This window comes from Rutilus rutilus, assembly GCF_951802725.1.
Source record: "Rutilus rutilus genome assembly, chromosome: 1".
Classification (NCBI taxonomy): domain Eukaryota; kingdom Metazoa; phylum Chordata; class Actinopteri; order Cypriniformes; family Leuciscidae; genus Rutilus; species Rutilus rutilus.
In genome coordinates, this window is record NC_140209.1 from 30971226 (window position 1) to 30984213 (window position 12988).

A 12988-nucleotide genomic window follows, 5' to 3' on the forward strand; every position below is an offset into this window, starting at 1 on the left:
GGACATGTTTTACATACGATTTTCATACGAAAACATGTATTTTTGCCTGGTCCCACTCCTTTCGCCAAAAGTCCTGCAAGATGCATATGTGTGTTTATTTACAGTCACCATGAAATATGGAATATTGCAATATCTATTATACGGTAAATTATTTATCCGTGCACATCATTATTTTTAAATTCTGTGCCCTTGTAATCTTTAATCAAAATCACTTCCCCTCCCTCCCTGCAGCTCATCTCTTCACTTCTCTGATCATGTGTTTACTGGCGTGAGGGCGGGGCAACCTGTCACTCACATGAGATCCACCAATAGCAAACCACAACCATCCAACCAGCCAATCAATTACCCATGGACCAAACCAAGTTTTTCAATCGAATATACATAACAAAAGAATTCCATTTCATGGAAATTAATCAAGAGTTTTGCAGAACAAGGTAGACTTGTGGTGTTTTGGGTGTTCGCAGAGCGTTGGATTTTGCTTAGTCAAAAGAACCCTCAAAAGAGTGTCTATGATATTTAAGAGGGCAACAACATAAATCCCAGGGGAAAACCTCTCCCCTCTCATCAACAAATTTATGTCTGTTATAGCACAAATGATGCAGGATTTATGCCACTCAATGGAGCAATGGAATCAGAAAATACCATTATTTAATGATCTTCATGCTGCTCTGTACCTCTATCATGCATATCTTTCTTCTGCAGAACACAAAAGAAGATATTATGAAGGATGCTGGGGTCCAAACTAAATATGAACCCACTGCCTTTCAGTGCATGGAAAAACAAAAACAAACAAACATGAGATATAGTTAAAAAAAAAATCTTATTTTGTGTTCCACACAAGAAAGGTTTTTAGAACGACACGAGGGTGAGAAAATAACGACAGAACTGTCATTTTTGGGTGAACTATCCCATCAACTAACATCCCTGTATACATCCTGCACAAATGAAACTCAAAAACATACACCAAGAAGACATGCACGACTTACTCTGTCTCTTGTCTCGCCCTCTTCTCTGCATTCATTCCTTCATTTATCCAACCCAACAACAATAAAACACATGCTCAAGCGCGTAATCCTCTTGCTGGCGCGCTGTTGATGTATGCACCTGGATTACACTGTGTACTGTACGTGTCTAGTCTATCGCTCTACTGTCAATCATTGATTTCGTGTCTCTGGGTTTCGAGCACCCTCCAAACACACGCACGTTTCAAATCACCACATGCATCATCCGGCATCATCGCAATTTCAAGCTATTAAAGGTGGGGGATGTATGCAAAGGCAATAAGAGCGTAAAACCCTAAAGGGGTTTCGCTATACAGGGTAATTAGAGCTAGCGTTTGGGGAATACCACACCAACACCCTCCTTCTCAATGTCCTTCTGATTTCCAGCGATATGGGGCAGGAAACATCACTCATCCTTCCAGGGTGATTCACTCCAAAGCGGTCACACTCACCGTAAAATTACAGCCATGCACCGTCCACAGTGGAAGAACCCTCGCGTAATGGTGACCAGAAGCGTTTGCATGCACAATTAGATGGATAGCCACTTACTTCACACCCTGCAGCCGTCACGATAGATAGATTCCTATGCAGTGGCCATAACGCGCGTTTGCCATGGAGCTCCTGTAAACCGATCCAGCTTTCCTCTCTTCGTCCTTCCTCTTATCCTCCCACCCACACAGGATTTTTTCTCGTGGAGTGTTTCCTCACATTAGCGCATGCAGATGCGCTCACGGTCTGTGTGTAAACCGCACTCGCATGCACAGGCGGATCCTGCTTAATGAGGCGTGAGAGATTAAATCGTCACCTCAACCGCAGCTCTCCAGTGCGGCTGCAGAGAATAATGCGCGTGTGCGCAACGGGGAGGCTGATTTGTATTCAAGCTCGCGTCTCTCTCTCTATGTCTCTCTCTCTCTCTCTGAGGATCCAGGTAACAGTCTGAGCTGTAGTGAATGTAGGTTAATGTTATATTCAAATTGATCTGCAGTAGGTCAATGTTTGTCAAGCATGTCGGTCTCTATAATATCAAAAACAAACAGTTACATTACACTCATTAGTGGTGTTTGCTATGCATACATCGGTATAACTGTCAAGGAGTGTTGATAGTAGTAATGTATACAGTATGATGAACGAACAGTGACCCATATAAGACAAAAGGCCGCCAAAATATGATGAAACATGTTAGTGTTGAACAGTTAATCTACTTCTGGGTTTTTATAAGTCCATTCTACAGATATAGCCGGTGTTTAGGATAAAGTCTGATCAAATTGAGTCAAAACTCCACAGTTTTCCCATGCAACTTTTTTCAATCGAAAGGACTGACTTATGGTCTATTGTTTATCATAAGCAGTGAAAATGAGTTTAAGGTACTCTTTCATTTCCTCAAAAGGTAAAATACTATCACCATTTACACTTACCCTTATGTCATTAATGTCATTCTATGACTTTTTTTCTTCGAAGGAACACAAAAGATGATATTTTGAGAAAATAAATGTTTTTTTTTGTGTGCGTGTGTATGTGTGTGTGCACTGCACACACAATAAAACTCCAATGTTGTTTTGTCTTCAAAATATAGTTCTGTCTTGAAAGTCTAGATGGTTAATAGTTCCTTCACTCAACCTGCTTACATTCCAACGCTATCTCACGACCAATTCATACGAATTCATACGATTTGTCTAAACCCCAGTGATGGTTAGGTTTAGGGGTGGGGTCAGAGGTAGGCCATTCGTACAAATTCATACGAATTGGGCAACTCGTAAAATATGTACATTAAGCAAAAATTTTACAAATTTGTACAAATGACGTTGTATGAATTCGTACAAATTAGCCACTTCGTAAAATATGTACGAATTGCCGTGAGATTGGGTTGTACATTCACATCATTCTCTATAGGGCACAGGCAGCTGATTGGTTCCTGTTGTTTCAGTAGCCAGTGATCTCACAGCTCAACCCTGGTCAGAATTTAGCGTTAGCGGCACAGTGCACTTTCAGAAACCCACCACCTTCCCCAGCTCCACCTGTATAGATCTGCTACAGGCAATTCATACACTACATTGGACAGCAGCAGCATGTCTTACTTGCTCACAGCAGCGTGTCGTGTATGTATTGGCCAGTAGCAAGTCCCTTACTCGCTCTGCAGCAGCAGCAATAATAGCAGATCTGTTACGCCAAGACCAAACATCAACATTGCCATTCCCATTACCATGAACTCCAACTCTTGAGAGTTATGACAAAACTTTTGTTCTGCAGAGGAAAGAAAATTAAATGCATTTGAATGACATGAATTTGAGACTGACATTTTGGGGTGAACCTTCATTTAAGGGCTCAAACTTTAAATTTGCATCTGGTGGACAATAAAACATTTGAAGGACCAGAATATCATGGAGACTTAAGGATGGACCTAGCAATGCCTCAGTAACCATCCAGAAAGGGTTTTGCATGTGCAAGCACCAATCACATATTTTTCAGAAATTCACCATTTCTATTTAGAGATTAAAGTACTAAACCTTTGCTATAAAACCTTCTGGATATTCCTTTAACGTTAATTGCAGATAGCGAAGACATCACGGACTGGAGCAAATGCAAATGAAATCTGAAACTAAAGCAGCTTGCATGTCTCAAGGGTGATTTATGTGCATTATAGCAGTCCATTGGGTGCAAATGTGACTTAACCTTTTACTTCTAGACTGTGTGTGTGTGTGTGTGTGTGTGTGTGTGTGTGTGTGTGTGTGTGTGTGTGTGATTGGACAGCTCTGCTTAACATCTTGTCAGGCAGCAATCCCTTGAGTCCTGTATTCAGTCAGGCGGTGCTGCTCACACTTGATCATCCCAGTAAGGGGGGTTTTGGAGGGAGAGAAAAATCGATAAAGACCTTAAATGCTTCATATTTCTGCTCTGTATGTCAGCTGTATTCAAGCAAATGACTGCATTATTTTTTTCCAAGACCTGAAGGAAGAATAAAAACAAAAAGGTCAAAATCATGAATATATTAAAAGCATGGATGTTATGTTTACAACACTAGAAATTGAACCAGTTCTGTTTCTGATCATTGATGTTTTTTTTAGGGTTATAGATCTGAACAAACCACTAACAGTTTATATTTAAAGTGTAGGCTAACTCGTTCTGCAAAATTTGTACTACAGACTGAAATGATGAGATTTGTGGAGATCTGTGCTAAACCCTTCGATTTATGATTTCTGCAAAAAAAAAACAAAAAATAACAAAACAAATCCCATAGACTTACATTGATGAAGTACCCATAACTATATTATTTTGGTGAAACTCACTAACCACCCACAACTCAGTTTAACTATAGGCACAGGATGGGGAATTGCGCCATGCAACTTGAGTTCAGCACAGATTTTATGGGCGCATTTTCACTGTTGTCGGATTTGCATCATTTCTTAAGTGAATTAAGTGTTAAAGCGACGCAAACGCAAATAAACGACACTATCAGCGGGTGCAACTCATTCTCCCCCACAGTGTTATGTACAATGGTTAAATGAACATCATGTTTCATTAGAGCCTGTTTCAGAAGATCTTGTAGAACCTCGTCTCCTAGAAAAACATCTTTCTTTTCTGCCGCCACGAGAAATGATGCGTGTTATTCAGCGCCAGATGGAGAACTGAAGCGGACTACACGCGACAGAACGGCCTTCCCTCATTAAAATTCATGACAAAAAAGAGGTCATAGCTAGCAAACAGTCAGAACGGACAGGTTGAATTCCTGCAGTTTTTTCGGTAGAGCACAATGGAGCAAATAACTAGTGTCTCCCAGTGGAAGTAACACATTTCTAGAGAGCAGCTTTTTATATCTTAACATATTGCAACTTAACAGGTTTTTCTCATTTGGGTTACATTTAACATCCTATAGAACTATAAACCTTAAATTTACTTTCTTAATACACGTTCCTGATCACAAATACAGCCATTTTTTTTTATCAGCTCCCTCAACCTCATGTCATGATCCAATTCCAGCTCATTTCAAGTAAGAGATTTTGTGTGATTTTACAGTTGAATTCACAGTTTTTGGAAGTGAAAAAGAAGTAATCCTATAATTTACAGTGGAAAACCATAAAATGACATTCCCATAATTTACACTGTTACATCTTGTGCTGTTAAATTAATATTTCTTGCATTATTTTGATGTGTGACGTTTGATGTTTTATATTTGTGTGATATTTTTATATATTAGTATTTTGAAAAGCTACTTGTGATGAACGTTAAATCAAAATGGTGGTTGTCAGTATATTATAATAGTACAAAGCATTCGTTTAATATTTTATTAACATCAGTTACTTTTCTTACCGTTCATTTAAGTTTAAGCTGTAAAACCTAAAAAAACAAAACAAAAAAAAACAACAACAACAGCATTTTACCCCTTAAAAAATATGGTAGTCACATTTTATCATGAATTTCACAGCTTAACAGTGCATGGTGTCTAAGAGAAAGAATAAAGACATCTCACTTCCTAAAGGACTGAAAACATCACTCACACACACACACACACACACACACACACACACACACACACACACACACACACACACACACACACACACACACACACACACACACACACACACACACACACACACACACACATTTGTTAGTGAGAATCATTGGCACAGGGCTGGATGTTCTTCGCTGGCAGCTCATTGAGAATCCAGATTGTGTCTTGAACAGCCAGCTAATTTAAATCATACCCACATGATCTTCTTCATTATGTGAGAGACAGACATCAGAGGAAAGTTGAGTGAAAAATGGACAGGAATCTTCCTCTGTCCACCCTCAGCATGCATGGCTGCTTTAAAACATCCCATAATTCCACTGAATGAATATTTCAGGCATGAGAGGCAAATCCAGTGTGTGTGCATGTATGTTCATGTGTGAGTGCATGTAGTGGGACTAATGCACTTCACTGCACACTTCATATGTCAAAAAATAAATAAATAAATAAAAATGTTCTACTGACTTCTGTTTTCTTGAGACCTTCTCAAACGCCTTTGCATCCCTGCATTATATTCACTTCAAATGGATAATTACACAATGAAAAGAGTATTATTTTAAGCTCATCCATACTGTCATCAAAATGAGTGTCATTCCAAACAATATAAACATAACTTTAAATTCAACACGAAATCAAAATTGACTGCATTTACTTACAATACATCAGTTCGCATTACTCTAAAATAAAAATAAAAAAGTCTTTCATCGTAGTGATGTACTTAGTCTCTGAAACCAACTTGATTGTTTTTGCTGTTATCACGAATGGCAAACATCTACAAACCAGTAGTTGATGCTGTAAATTAATGCTTGCACTTTTATATATTAAACGTTCAAAACCAACAAATAATAGATTTAAAAAAAGAAAAGTTAAAATAAAGTAGTTGTCTATTTCCACCAATAGTAAACATCAACTTTACACCATAATGAATTCATGGAAATATTAAATATAAAATTGTTTTTGTGACATTCTGGACTAAAGCTTAAAAATAGATTTCTTCAGTATGGGTAATTCATTTTTTATTTTATTTTTGGTCATGCATTTGGGTTCAGAGTGGAGCAGATGTGAGTTGGGTGATGTGGAAGCATGTCATATTTCAAGGCCTGGGGCTCTCTGGGTTCCTCTGAATACAGCATGGTCGAAATCTGAGTAGAAAGTGTTTGTGAGTCACGCCAGAGCAAATCTCATGCAAACAGGAAAAACCCTCAGGATGTGAAAGATGGAGCATTTAGACTAGAGGAACCAAGAAACTGGAGGATTTTGCTATAAGAATCATGAAAGAATTATGGAGATAATGAGTGTATATATATACACTGTAAAAAAATTGCTGTAGTTATGCAGCTGTTTGCCAGTAACTTACTGTAGATTTAAATTTATGTTATTTACTGGCAACAGTTTGTTCAAAGTTAAATGAACATTAAACATTAACAAGTCTTTGTCTTTACAGAATAAAATTATAAAATAACAATCTAATGCAAAGCATTCTGGGAACCAGAAATCTTCATCAACCTTTTTCTGTTTTTTTTCTTTCAGATTTTGGTTCTCAGAATGCTTTGCATGAGGCTGTTATTTTAGTTTTATTCTGTAAAGATAAAGACTTGTTAATGTTTAATGTTCATTTAATTTTGAACAAATTGTTGCCAGTAAATAACATCAATTTAAATCTACAGTAAGTTACTGGCAAGTAGCTGCCAGTAATACTGTAATTTCTACAGATTTTTCTAACAGTGTATAGTTGAGTATATATATAGTTAGTACACACTCATTTGGAACAAAGAGGAAAATATATAATAAGTGTGTATAAAGGGTGTGTGTATGTATATAAATAAATAAAGAATTAAATAAATACACTATGACATTGACTTACAATTTTATGTCATTATTTGGCATATGTTCATAAAGAGCCAGGTTATACTGAAGCTAAAGACAGGTTTATTTATCAGTGGTTACTCACTGGAAACGGTCGGCTGAGGTGGGAATTAATTTGACAGAATGACTGATGGCAGGGCACTGCAAGCCAATAGTTGCAAATATAAACACAAAAGAACAAAATGATGCTCGTATTTTGGCCGTATAGCCCTATTGCTCACATCAAATGACTCTATATGGATCATAAAGGTACACATAAACCTCTACCGACATATCCATGACTCAAACCTGGAGTCAAACCGTTATCTTCACTATAATACCATTATCATGAAGCTTTCACTGAAATATACAGGAGAAACAAACAGAGCTGCAGTTTAATTGTTGTTCCATTATAACCATATTTGACTGCAATGCATGTTCATAAAGAATTTCCTGACATCTATTGCTGTGCTATGAACTGCATTTTTCTATGTTGTAGGGCACAAGTGTCAAACTCAGTTCCTGGAGGGCCACAGCCCTACAGAGTTTTGTTCCAACCCTGCTTCAACACACACACACCTGCAGTTTTGAAATAAGCCTGAAGGACTTGATTAGCTGATCAGGTGTGTTTAATTACGGTTGAAGCTAAACTCTGCAGGGCAGTGGCCCTCCAGGAACTGAGTTTGACACCCCTGTTGTAGGGTGATGTACATTAGATAATCAGGTGAAAGATCATGCCAAGGTGAAGCTGTAAGTGCACTCTATAATCTGCACTTTCACTGAATTTAAAAGAGATGAAGGTTAGAAAGATCCATCTATCATGACGGCTAAGAGCTCTAATAGCTTCATCAGCATCTGTGCCATCACACTACAGCAGTCCTGCAACCTCTAACCAGGGGATTTATAGAAGACCTGACCTGACCTGACCTGAATATGAGAAATAACATCTAAAACTGAGTTGATATACAGTAGGTAAACAGTCAATGTACCTTCTGATAGTAGAATTAGTTTACATATCTAGTTCAGTTATGAAACTCCACACTGCAAAATTTTTCGTTGTGAATTTACAATAAATAATTGGATAAATTTTGCATGACTTTCACAGTAAGGATTACAGCAATATACTGTGAAATATACTCACAGCAATTTACTGTAATTTTATATCTGTGATTTTACAATGCATTGTTGTAAAAGCACAACTGTATACTGTAACTTCACAGCTTCAATGACAAAGCAATTACTGTGATATTACAGTACATTACTGGGGAATTACAATCTTTTGCTGTACATTGTTACAAGGCCCTGTACTTTTACAGTGTGTACTTTGAAAGTAATGTACAAGTTGACAATAATATACTGTGAATTTACAATCATTGTACAATTAACCCCCTCCCCCCAACAAACAACTCTGAGGTAAAGTCAATGTTAGCCCAATGGCATATTTATTAACAAATACATATTTTTCAATGTACAGCAGATGCCAAGAACTTCAAGAGTTCAAGAAATTCAACTTTCTAGTCATAAAAGTCAGAAAATGCAGAGAAATTGTGCAAACTTGCAATTCAACTAGCTGTGTCACAATAACAGTAATGGACAGGATGGGAATGAGGCCTTCATGGCAAGATAAGAGAGCGATGAAGGAATGTCGTAAAGGGGTCAGGCGCTCCTCTCAGTCTCAAACATTATAATGAGTCCACACGCAACAGCATTGTGTAAAAATCTTGTAGTGCAAAGTTGTCTTGAAAAATTACAAAAAGAACAAGGCTACTCAAAACTGAGCCTGACAACTACCGCTGCAAAAAAAAACTATGATGCCCACTCAAAGTCAATAAGTTTCCTCAAAAGGGTGCTCACATGAGGGTTCATTGTTGTCCGCTTCTTGGTCTTTGAGCCTCTTTCAGGATTGATGCCCAGGAAGCACCTGTTAATAAGCAAAGATAGTTTCAGTTTCAAATAGACTTACAGTATGTATTGCAGACAGCATTTATCAAGGTGTGCTTTTTGCTGTGCTTTTTCCCCACATCAAACCCTAATAGATTTATAATCCAAACTTGTTAGATCTTACTCTCACCATAATTTTTTTTTTGCCATTTTTAGCCAAGGTGCCTCAGGTTAGGTTTGCCTGAGGCAAATAGGGTTGATTTTCTACTATGAGAGGCCATATCAACGTGTGCCGCCACTGAAATGCATCTTCACGCAATTGGCCAGTTGGTAAATTAAAACCAAACCCTGTTGAAAGTATGACAAACATATCCTTTTCAATAAAGGGCCTGAGAGCATTTTGTTCTGCTTTGAAAGAAAATTTCATCTACTTCATTCAATACATTCGCATTTCGCAATAGACGTTTCAAAATCATCATCACATAGCCTGCCCCAAAACAAAATAAATAGCTGTGATTGGACCAGCAGGTATTTGTCAGCATAACATGTGTAGAAACCCAGACTGATCTGCAGAGCGAAATTGAATGAGTTCGCGAGATCAGGGTGGTCTCACCAGGCTAGCCTCAGGCCCCGTCCACACTACTGCGTTTTAGTTTAGAAACGGAGAATTAAAACGAATACGATCGCCGTCCACACCAGCGTTTTAGCTGCATATTAGAATTGATCTCCGTCCACATTAAAACGACTGAAAATGAGTATCACGTGACCATTCACCAACACTGGGCATGCGCGTGCCGGTGTAAACCTAGAGACTTTCAAACATAGACTGTAAAAAAATGCTTTCAAACATCAAAATGTCATTTATTAATATGTATTTGTGTCAAAATGACATATAAACATGTTTTCCTATTCTATTTTTCTTGGAAACGCTTCCAACACGCTTGCGTGTCGCATGAAAAATAGGCGTCGGTTCTATATAGCATGTAGTGCTATGCGTTTACTGCGCGAGCCGCACCTGAGATGCTTCCAAGAGGCAGTTTCTTCTTCTTCTTACTGTAAGAAACTGTTCCAGCGGGTGGAGTTTACTGGTACTGAATATTACCTGTGTATACTCCATGACTGATGACACCCAATCATAGAGCCGAGCGCGAGCCTCTGCGTCATCGTTTCTAAAGTCCTCCGTTTTGACCCGTCCACACTAAAACGCCCTCCGGAGTTTCAAAACGAAAAACGGGTCGGCAGCGTTTCTAAACTTCTCCGTTTTGGGTCTCCGTTTTTGCCGTTTTAGTGTAGACGGGAGGTGTAAACGTAGCAAAAGGTCTCCGTTTTTAAACAAAAACGCGGTAGTGTGGACGGGGCCTCAGGTACCTCGTTTGTCAGCATTTTAGACCTCAAGACAATCATTAGAGTTGGAAGCCTGTACTATAATGTGAATTACAAGATTAAATGTGATCTTTATAAAATACCTTTGAATGAACTCCAGCGTTGACGATCCAGCGGCAGGATACTCAAGGTTGAAGACGTAATAGCTGCTGAAGAAAGCAGCTACTCCGTGTAAAAAGAAAGGGTGTGGGCCCATCACGACATGTCCCTCGATGGATATAAGCCATCCAGAGGGCTTCATCATGTCACCTGAAATGAACAGATACAGCATTATGTGTTATGAGCACTTTGCGATCTGCTTAAGATACAAATGTCTATACAAATGTAATTATTATTATTATTATAATTATTATTACTTATTGTGGTCTTGTAGATTTCTAGAATGAAAACAAAATAATGAGTTAGAAATGTCGATACTAGATCAAAGTAACATTACCTTGAATTATCAAGCAGGGGCTGCTGGGGAGTTCTGCAGTATTGACCAGTGGCACATGGCTGTAACATAGTTAACACACAATAGCATGGATTTAGGATAAAGGATAAATATTGTTCATTGGTCAGAGGTAGTAAATCATGCAAGGTAAATGTTGATAATGTAATCACTCATTTTGCATTTTAAATATTTGAATAAAAAATCTTACATCAACTTCAAGCATCAAACTCTCTCTGATGACCTGGAAAGAAAAGTAAAAGGAGAAATTACACAAATGCAACCAAAAATAAGAATTTCAGTTTGAATGCAGATTATGATCATTGATCATTGTAATTTAATTTTAGCCGTATGTCAAAAATGATAGTGGTATATATATATATAGTGTTTTTTTTCTGTAGCACTTTGAGATTGCTCACTCAATGTAACGTGCATTTACAACTTTTACAATTATTATTCTTCATTCATATCAGGACAAGTGGGAAACCCTAATGTTAAAACCCTCCCGTTGTCGAACACGACATGAGACTAAAGGGGGTCGCACACCGGATGCGCAGCTCGGCGCCGCGCCGCGCCACGTCTTTTAAATTCGAACACATTATTCTCTATGAGAGTACACACACCGGCGGCGCCTTTCGGCGTCTGTCCGCGACGCCCAGCAACGGCTCAGGACCGTGTTCAAAATCCTGACGCGCCACAGAGCGCCATTTACATGGTTTTATATAAAATTTACATTCATAGAGATGTATATCTTCCTCTTACATTCTCATAGAGAATAATGTGTTCGAATTTAAAAGACGTGGCGCCGAGCTGCGCATCCGGTGTGCGACCCCCTTAACAGTTAACGTTAGCTCAATCATGTTGTAACTAGGATATCCGCTGAAAAAAATATTTTTTCATGGACCGTTTGAATCACTAAGTTATTAAAGTTAAACAGCTAACGGTTAGCCCTGCTAATCTATGATAACCTTGACTAATTACAGAAATGTGCACACATAAATAGTAATGTTTGTCCCATCATTGGTTTTTATAAACTTTACAAACACCAGATTTGTCTAAACGGTGATAGTGACATGAAAAATTATAGCGAAACTCTCTTCATTAGCTACTAACATTAGCCTACTACTATTAGCAAATGCTGTGAGAGAACTTTCAACAATTCCGGGCACTTGCTAACAAAATGTGAACTGTGTCATGCGATAAACGTTTATTTGAAAGTAAATATTATCATCATATTAAAATAACATGGGTGTAAGTGCTGCAAACATGTATGCTACTCACCTTCTCCATTCAGCCCGGAAATTCAGAAGAGGGACACGACCGCGCCTTTTCAGTTCAAATTCAAAACAGTTCGGTTATGTCATGTGACTTTCCAGGGCATAATTTCAATACAATATTTCACTGTAATAATACTGTTTAATGCTGTGAAATCCTTTTTTTTTTTCACTGTGTTGCTGTGATATTACAGACCTTGTTGTGATATAACAGCAGGTTTTAGATTGCAATATTTTACTGTAAAATAAGAGTTAAATGCTGTAAAATCCAAGGATACTGTAGTTTTTACAGGTATTCATTGGGATATTACAGGGAAACTTAATTACAACAAGTTACTGTAAAATAATACTGTTAATTATTGTGAATTGCTGGTAATTTTTAACAGTGCAGAGGGCGCAGGCTGATCGGTCCTTTACACGTAATCTGTAAGCAATCACATCATTACCGCATGGCACAAGCTGATTGGCTTCTGCTGATCCTGCAGCCAATGAGATTGCTTGCTCTACATTTAAATAGTGTAAACTATCAGAGTTCATCTGAACCCCTTCACCTCCCCAGCTCCACCTGCCTAGATCTACTACACACAGCCTCTGTGTATCTATTAGCAGTAGCAAGTCCACAGCTCAAATATATTCACAAAAATATACAATATATATTGTTCATTAC

General features: G+C 38.2%; 1 long non-coding RNA gene across 1 annotated transcript; it reads right to left on the minus strand.

Moving 5' to 3' along the window:
* Positions 1-8767: 8767 nt before the first annotated feature.
* Positions 8768-12591, minus strand: LOC311276576. The gene is made up of 5 exons (XR_014625086.1): positions 12329-12591; positions 11259-11291; positions 11054-11112; positions 10701-10866; positions 8768-9274 (listed from the first exon to the last, which is right to left on the minus strand). It is a non-coding gene; the product is annotated as an uncharacterized lncRNA (long non-coding RNA).
* Between the last annotated feature and the right edge of the window lie 397 nt (positions 12592-12988).